This window comes from Hydra vulgaris, chromosome 12, assembly GCF_038396675.1.
Source record: "Hydra vulgaris chromosome 12, alternate assembly HydraT2T_AEP".
Taxonomy (NCBI): domain Eukaryota; kingdom Metazoa; phylum Cnidaria; class Hydrozoa; order Anthoathecata; family Hydridae; genus Hydra; species Hydra vulgaris.
The window spans coordinates 36,152,501-36,161,352 of record NC_088931.1 but is presented as its reverse complement, the minus strand read 5'-3'; the positions used below and the strand labels follow the sequence as shown (position 1 = coordinate 36,161,352).

The window sequence follows — 8,852 nt, the reverse complement described above, 5'->3', positions numbered from 1 at the left end:
ATGGAATGAACTGAAACAGACAATCAGTCAGAATACAATTCTTTATTCTATATTCTATACTTTAAACATTAATTGCTAAATTATTTCTTGCAATAATTTGATTTGATTTTAACAATTTTTTTGTTAATGAAATATATAATAATATATCTTCTTATGATGTGAAAGATTTCTGAAATAGTTATTCTCTAGTGCATTCTGATACAATAATTCTTTTTTCGAATAAGTTTTTTTCCCGCTGATTCCAAATATGAATAAAAAATTGTAGACAAAAACAAAAATGTGTTTGTGTCATTAATTTAGCAGAATACTTTATATTCTGCAGAAAGCTATAAAACTGTTCGCAGATAGATGAATTTATTGGATAAAAATTCCCCAAACAATTACACCCAAAAACATCAGCACATTTATGTGTGTAGCCATGAAATACATCATGAAAAAAGGAGGTATTTTTAAAATATCCAGATTCATGGTTGTGACAAAACTGTGACAGGCTGCAAGCAAAGTCATACACAATATTTTCTGAAGCAACTTCAAGATGTGTGTACAATGAGGCATGTGGGTCCTTTCTTCCCTCAGACCCTGGAGTAATATGGAATCCGTAACAATGGCCATGTATAAGGCAAAACCATAAAAAAAGAAAAGATACACCTTTTTTAGATACTTGAGGAAACAATTTATTGCAGATTTTTGATAGAATATCATCAAACATGTTATTACTGGAACTTTTATCTGCAGAAAACACTCGCATTTTCCTTATTTGGCACCCATGCTTTTCAAAATAATATGCTCTACCATATGGCGGTGGATTATAAGTGCCTTCAATGACTTCTGCGTTATTTGGTTTGATATCACTAATATGAATTTTTTTTACAAAGTTACAGCAGTATTGATAACAAAATATCTCCAGAAGATGTATTGTTGCAGTTAGAGGATATTTCCACTAATCTAGCTAGCTCAGGAGAGAAGTGACACAATAAATAACAAAACTTAACAACAAGTTCACAATCACCTAGATAAGATAAAAATTGTTCACATATGCAAGCAATTTATTAGTGAATCGTAATGGAATTAATAAATCAAGGGAGCTATCAGCAGCTATTATTTTAAAAACTTTGGCATAGGAGCATTGCAAAACATTTGGAACAGGTGATTCAGAAATCATTGGCTGAAATTACGGCATGTATTTAGCAGGAATATAACTCACAAAAACCGAATACAACTTTAATGTATCAGCAACAAAGTATAAATAATTTGAGTTTTCAACCGACAAAGTTTAAAGACAAATCTTTTTTAAATGAGCTCTAGCCTCTAAAAACTGTTACAATCTATTTTTTCTGAATCAAAAGTAAATGATTTATCTAGCCGCCGTAATGGTGTTGGAACAATCTCATAAAGTTCAGCTGACTCTATTGGTTTTACAAAAGAATTTTTAAAGCTAATTCCTATTTTTGTTGCATTGCAAGCTAAAACTGGTATTTGTTGATTTTCTGGACATACATAACACCAGCGTGGAAAATAACGGGCGGTCAACGGTCACTGACCGCCCGAAATGACTGAAATTGCTATTTTGACCTCTCAAAATAAAATCTTCCCGGTCAAGTTTGACCGGTTGAAAAAAAAAGAGTTATATAACGTGTGACAAGTTATCAGGATGTCTTTGAAAATGCATATACCAAAATTTCATAAAATGTAAATCTTTGAAAAAAGCTTTTAAAATAATTTTATCGTTTGTACGCTAATTTAAATCGCTTTGTTAGTGAGTATTATTAATGACGTAAGCTATTAATTTTTTTTGCTTTCCTTATAAGACTAATTTCATTTTACTGGTGGTGAAATCCTTAACTGCTTTTTTCATAAATGATTGAAGTTCTTATTTTATTATTGTTCTAATAATAATATAATATTAACTAAAAACATTTTTTTATTCCTACATCTTATTTATATTTTCTTTATATCATTTTATTTAATTTTCTAATAACCTTTTGCTGCCAATTGCAATGAAAAAATGCCTTTATTTTTTATTTTTAGTTAATTTATCCGTAGTCAACAAAACTTACAAATTAGCGAATAAGAGCCGCACACCAAGTCACAAAATAACACCAATAATTCATTTGCTGATGATAACATTGAAAAATTGTATTACTTTAATAATATGCCGTTACGTTATGCTGGCTTCACTGGGAGTGTTAATAATATGTTTGATGCTGGACATAACTTAGTTGATTACACTGTCAAATATTTAGCACCAGATAAAACTGAGTACCGTATGGTTTCAAATTTTTTCGAGTTCTATGAAAAAAGATTGGAGTCCAGTTCTACTTCTTGTTGAATTGTTGGTCGCATTGCCTGTTTCGAATAGTAAGGTTGAGCGTCTTTTTTCTTTTATGAATAGAATTAAAATTGACACAAGAAATCGCTTAACTGAAAAACGGTTAAATAATTTAATTTGGGTAATCAAATTCTTCACTATTTTGGAAACAAATAGTAAAGAATTTGATGTGAATCCTGCCATTGAATTATGAACCGAAGATACGTAACGAATGTCTACACAAGGAAGTCGAAAAATTTATTCAAAAAAAGCAACAAAAAAAACTATAAAGACATTAATTGATTTAGAATCGTCATCAGACAAGTCTTTAGATTTAAAATCGTCTTTCGATGAAACTTTGTATCAGATAAAACTTTGTATCAGATAAAACTTTGAATCAGATAAAACGTATCCTTAATAAAACATTTTTAGCTTCATAAAACTTTGTTTTTTGTATCTTTGACAATTATTATATTAGTATTATATAAAACGATACTTGATTAAATGTTCAGTACAAATTATTTTGATATATATAAAAATGTTTATTTTTTATTATTTTAATAAATAAAATACAAATAAAAAAGGAATACAAGTTCGTTCATTTTAAAGTATGAAGTTATTTTTTTTATTTAAAAAGTTTTGTCATGCAGAATAGTAACTACAATGAAAATGTAAACAAAAAAAAAATTCAAACTTTGACCGCCCAAAAAAAACTATTGACCGTCAATTTTATAAATTAACCGGTCAGTTTGACCGCTTGCCTTTGATTTCTTATTTTTCACGCTGCATAACACATTTTTCTCTAAAATCAATGTGTATGTGGGAGACCCAAGCAAAAAACCAATCAATAAATGTCTGCGTAGACATAAATGGCAAATAAGAGGTACTTCTACATTTGTATTTGTTTGAATACAAATTGACAAAACCGCTGAATGTTTCTTTGGACAAAACAAAATTAACAAATTCCCAACCTGAAAGAAATTCAAATTCAAAATATTACCTCAGTTGTTGAGCAAATGAAAAGAATAACTTTTTTTTAAAAATATACCTAATTTATAACAAGCATAAGTGGATTTAGATAAACAAAAAACAGAGTCTTCACAGCCATCCAAATAACTAGTGCAAGTATTGGATAAACATTTTCTCGAAAAAATATTACACTCAACTACTTCATGATCTGTGTAAATATTAATTTTATTGTAAAATTCTGAATAACCAGATAAAACAGATTCAGATACCCACCCAACCTGTAATAAAAAAAACATTAAACCATCAATAATCATGAAAAAATTGAAGCAATTTTTGCAGCAGAATGAAGAATTCAAATACTGAAGCAATACAAATTCTCAAGCCCATTTCGGCGTTAGTAAGTTTTGCCAATCTGGACATTGTACTTTTATTGTTATACTACACTTGACTCTTGATATCTGAAACTCTCAGAAGACCAGTAAAAAAGTATATTATATGGTGAGTTTGAGATCAAATAAAGTTCCAGACAAGCGTAATATTAAGGGGACTAGAAAAAAGTTTTAAACAGAGAGTTTGAGATATCACGTGTTTGATAGTATTCAAGATATTGAGTTGACTGTACTACTAGAAAGATTAAAATCCAAGGTTTGTAAGCATCTCCTATCCTTAAACTGGAATTATTACATCAGAAGAGACTTACCAGCCTAAAAGAAGGTCATAATTAATTACATGATAGCATTAGCAGGGTGACCTGACAATAAAACTTGTATTTTACCTCATTTAATATTTAAATACTCATGATTAAGACTTTTATCACACCACTTTAAAAAGTTTAAAATTAAAATTAAAGGGATTTCTAATTACTATTAACATATGCTTTCATATGTAAAGGGATTTCTAAGTACTATTAACATATGCTTTCATAAGTAAAGGGATTTCTAAGTACTATTAACATATGCTTTCATATGTAAGAGCATAAAAATATTTTTGAAAAAAGTTGTCATATCTGAAATGTGATATCCGTAAAATGAGTTTACCTGTAAAATGTTTGTATCAATAAAATGGGTTATACTTTAAAAAAATATTCCTACACCAGTCACAGTTGTCTAGATCAACAGAAGGCATAAAACAATACCCATTGGTAGCAGATTGTTTTTTTACAATGCCATTGCTAAATTTTTCATTAAAATGATCATTGGAGTTTTTTTACTTAAGGCATTAATTCCTAATGTCCACAAACTAGATGCTACATCAAAAACATCTTCCCACAAAAAAAAAAATCTTTTGATGCAAAAGCCAAAAATCAATAAAAAATTTAAACAACTAAAAACCATTTCCCTTAGTAGATTATCCTCTAACACAGAACAACAGAGATCACTTTATCTTTGTCATTACAAAATAAGCAACCATTGTGTAGATTAATTTGATCAGTACATCCTTCAGATATTCGACATAATGAATCGTGACATTTTATTACTTTGCGAGATGATTTTGAAATTTCAAAAATTGTAACAAAAGTACATGAATCAGCAACTACCAAATATCTTTTAACTCCAGATTTTGAAATTAACTCAAAAATATTTAATTTGAGATTGAACTATCATAAGTTTTTTTTTGTTTAATAAACTATTTTCTGGAATAAAATTGGGATTATCATTTGCATAAGCTGGTTTAACAGACAACAATGACAGCAATTATTTACATTTGTCAAATTTTCTGATTGAAAAAAAAAACACATAATGAAATTGTTTTACAGGAGCAGTTGTATATTGTAGTAGAACACATTGATTTAGCTTTTACATATATATATTAATATATATATATATGTATATATATATATATATATATATATATATATATATATATATTAATATATATATACATGTATATATATATATATATATATATATATACATATATATATATATATATATATATATATATACATATATATGTATATATATATATATATATATATATATATATATATATATATATATATATGTATATATATATATATATGTATATATATATATATATATATATATATATATATATATATATATAATATATATATATATATTTATATATATATGTGTATATATATATATATATATATATATATATATATATATATATATATATATATATATATATATATATATATATATATATATATATATATATATATATATATATATTATAAACATCTTCGCTTCCAACAAGGCTGCAAGAAGCCACTAATTAAAGTTGGAAGTTACTGAAAGAGAAAAGATGAAGATTGTAGAGCAAGATAATGATTGACGGACGACTTAAAAGATTGCAAATTATATGAATCAGGAAAGCAAGATGAAGAAAGCGAATTCCAAAGAGCTGATGTTCGAGGAAAAAAACTAGACAAATAAGCGTTTTTGGAGCACTTAGGAACAGTCACAGAAAAAGGAAGACAATTAATTGAATGACGAGTAACACGAGAATGAATGATAGTAGATGGCACATGAGACGCTAGCTCTGTAGAGCAGTGTCCATTATAGTATTTGTAGAAAAGATAAAGAGAAGCAACATTACGACGATGTGATAATGGTTGGAGGTTGGCTGCAAGAGCAGGTCCAACTATGTTTACAATGCGTTTTTGCACCTTGTCTAAAAGAGAAAGGGCATCATTAGAAGATCCTCCCCAGATATGGCAACAATATTCCATACAAGGCCGGATTTGAGATTTATAGAGATAGAGAATAGAAACCGGAGTAAGGAAGTGACGAGCTCGATAAAGAGATGCAACCTTAGCAGATGCTAATTTTGCAACTGATTTAATATATGTTTTCCAAGAAAGATTGGAAGTAAGAGTTAATCCTAGAAGATGAAGAGTAGGTGACTCATCGAGTACATCACCGTTCATAAATATAGGAAGATCTAAATTATTGCGATAACGATTGGCTGAAAAAAATTGAGTTTTATCTGAATTAAAGTTCACCAGCCACTGTGAGCCACATGCTGTAGCAGAAGTGAGATCCTTTTCAAGCTCAAATGCCCCCTCCAAGCAATCAGAGGGATGAGAAATTAAGTGTTTGTTAATTAAAGATTCAAAAACCTTGCTTATGATAGGAAGAAGACTTATGGGACGGTAGTTAGACGAATCAGATCGCTCTCCAGAATTTTTGAAGATAGGGATAACAGATGCCGCTTTCCAACAGGCTGGAAAGCAAGACTCTGATCAGCACTTGTTGAATAGTTTTGAGAGTATAGACGACAGCTCCGGAGAACACTTCTGCAAGACAGTAACAGGTATGTTGTCCGGGCCACAAGCTGTAGAAGAGTCTAGGCGGGAAATCACTTTAGATACAGATGCTGGAGTGATATGAATGTCAAGCAATTGATTAACCTGTTTGTTGGCAATATCAGGTAGAACGCAACTAGTGGAATCAAGAGATAATATTGATGAATAGTTTTTAGCAAACAATTCGGCTTTGTCTTTAGGTGAGGTGACAAAGTCTGAACAATACAAGAGTGGTGGAATTATAGATTTGCCCTTATTATTGATATTATTAAAGATTCTCCAGAAGTCACGAGAGCCTAATTTTTGAAATGAGATAGGAGATTTCATGACCTGAGAATAGCGGGTTTTGGCGTTAGACAAAACCTTTTTACAATTGTTTCTAGCAGTAATAAACAGACGTCTGTTTTCTGGAGAATTGTTTTGCTGATAAATATGGAAGTAACGGTTTCGATTGGCAATCGCAGCAGCACAGTGTGAATAAAACCATGGAGGAGAGTGAGGCTTGACCTGGAATTGTCGAGAAGGGATAAAAGATTCCATGCCAGCCTGAATCCACGAAGTTATGTAAGAAGCACATTTGTCGACAGGAAGACGAAAGATTTCTACCCAAGGGCCATCACAAAGAAAATCATGGAAAGAATCCCAGTCAGCTTTTCTGTAGTTGTAAGAGGTTCGATAATAGAGGGATTCAGGTGATGAAGAAGAATGAGATATTAGTTTTAGAGAGATCAAACTGTGATCAGAAGCACCTAAGGGTGAATGTGGAGAAACTGAGCACTGACTAGGATCAGAAACAAGACATAAGTCGAGTAGAGAAGGTAAATGATTCGTGTTGTCTGGAAAGCGAGTTGGAAAGTTGACTATTTGAGTTAGGGATTGAGAAAGGCAAAAGTTGTGGGCTATAATGCCTGCCGAATCATTGACACTAGAGCCAAGCCATTCAGAGCGGTGAGCATTAAAGTCACCAACAACAACTATATTAGCTGATGGATAAAGAGAGAGGACTTGGTCAATTTGATCAGAAATAACGTCAAAAAGTGTGCAGTCTTGAGATGAAGGAGAGCGATATAGAACAAAGAGAAAGGCAATAGAGTGAAGTGGTGCTAAACGAAAGCACATAAAAAGAATAGTCTGTGAATTCAAACCTAGTTTCACGACAAATGGGTGAATTCTTACGAATGTAAATGCCGAGGCCAAGCATGTGACTATTAGAGTCTTTACGAATTAGAGGAAGATAACCATCAACAATAAGATCACAAGATGAGACAGCCGAACTCAAATTAGTTTCACGAAGAGCAAGTAGGTCTGGTGAACTTTGCAAGAGATAAGACTCAACAGAAGAAAAGTTACTTCAAAGACCACGAATATTAGTGAATAATAGGTTTAGAGAACTTGGTGATGATGATGGTTTTTTGTGTTCTATAGTTATTGGTACTTTATTCATTTTTAAATTAGACTGAAGAACTTGACTCAAAGCATAAATAGTACTCAGAACACTGTTTAATAGCCCAAGCAATTGCCTCATTACTACTAATAAACCCTAAGTTGTAACAAAGGGCTCCAAATGTGGCCTCCGCAATGCACACCAAAAGTACAAACAGGAACATCATCCATGCGCAACATGGCACTGTTAATACTTTGATATTTTTCAGCTGTTGATGCTTCAGCCTCTCTGAGAGCTACCACAGAGTTCGGGAAACCTGACTACCAGCCGGCCTCAGAACCATAAAACTGAGTTTTAGAGCTGTACCCTCATTAGGAGATAATAGAAGTTGCCTAGTCATAAAAACAGAGACGCAAGCAAAACCGATGCATTGAGTCAAGAAGATCCAGCATTCAACATCCTAAACTGGAAACAATGTATTAAAATTACATCTGCCCCAGCCTAATAGATGAAGAAGGGGTGCGAGGCTGGTCAACAGATAGAATCTGTTTACCCCTTAAGTCTTTGCCTAGGAGGCCTTCTACAAGACAGTAGCCGGGTGCATTTAACATCTGCCCAAGATGAGTATTTTTATCGAAACACCATCTTTAGCCTTTACTCAACCAAGAGCCCCAAGGCAGGCGGTGTTTTAAATCGGAGTTGGCATCTCCTAGCCTTTGCCTAAAAAGGCGTATCCTACAAAGCAGCAGGACATGAAGCAGATAGTACTGGGTTATATGTTACCAGTAGCAGGATAACCTGATCTGACTTACTATATATTATATATAGTATGTATATAATATATAGTATATGTATATATATATATATGTATGTATATATATATATATATATATATATATATATATATATATATA

General features: G+C 31.3%; 1 long non-coding RNA gene across 2 annotated transcripts in view; it reads right to left on the bottom strand.

Moving 5' to 3' along the window:
- Positions 1-2,905: 2,905 nt before the first annotated feature.
- LOC136088689 (uncharacterized) overlaps positions 2,906-8,852 on the bottom strand; it is an 8,100-nt gene continuing 2,153 nt past the window's right edge. For both annotated transcript variants that reach the window (XR_010642401.1, XR_010642402.1), the window contains exons 3-4: positions 3,357-3,555; positions 2,906-3,279 (exon numbers count right to left, since the gene is read on the bottom strand). This is a non-coding gene — a long non-coding RNA (uncharacterized LOC136088689). The remainder of the gene's footprint in view (positions 3,280-3,356; positions 3,556-8,852) is intronic.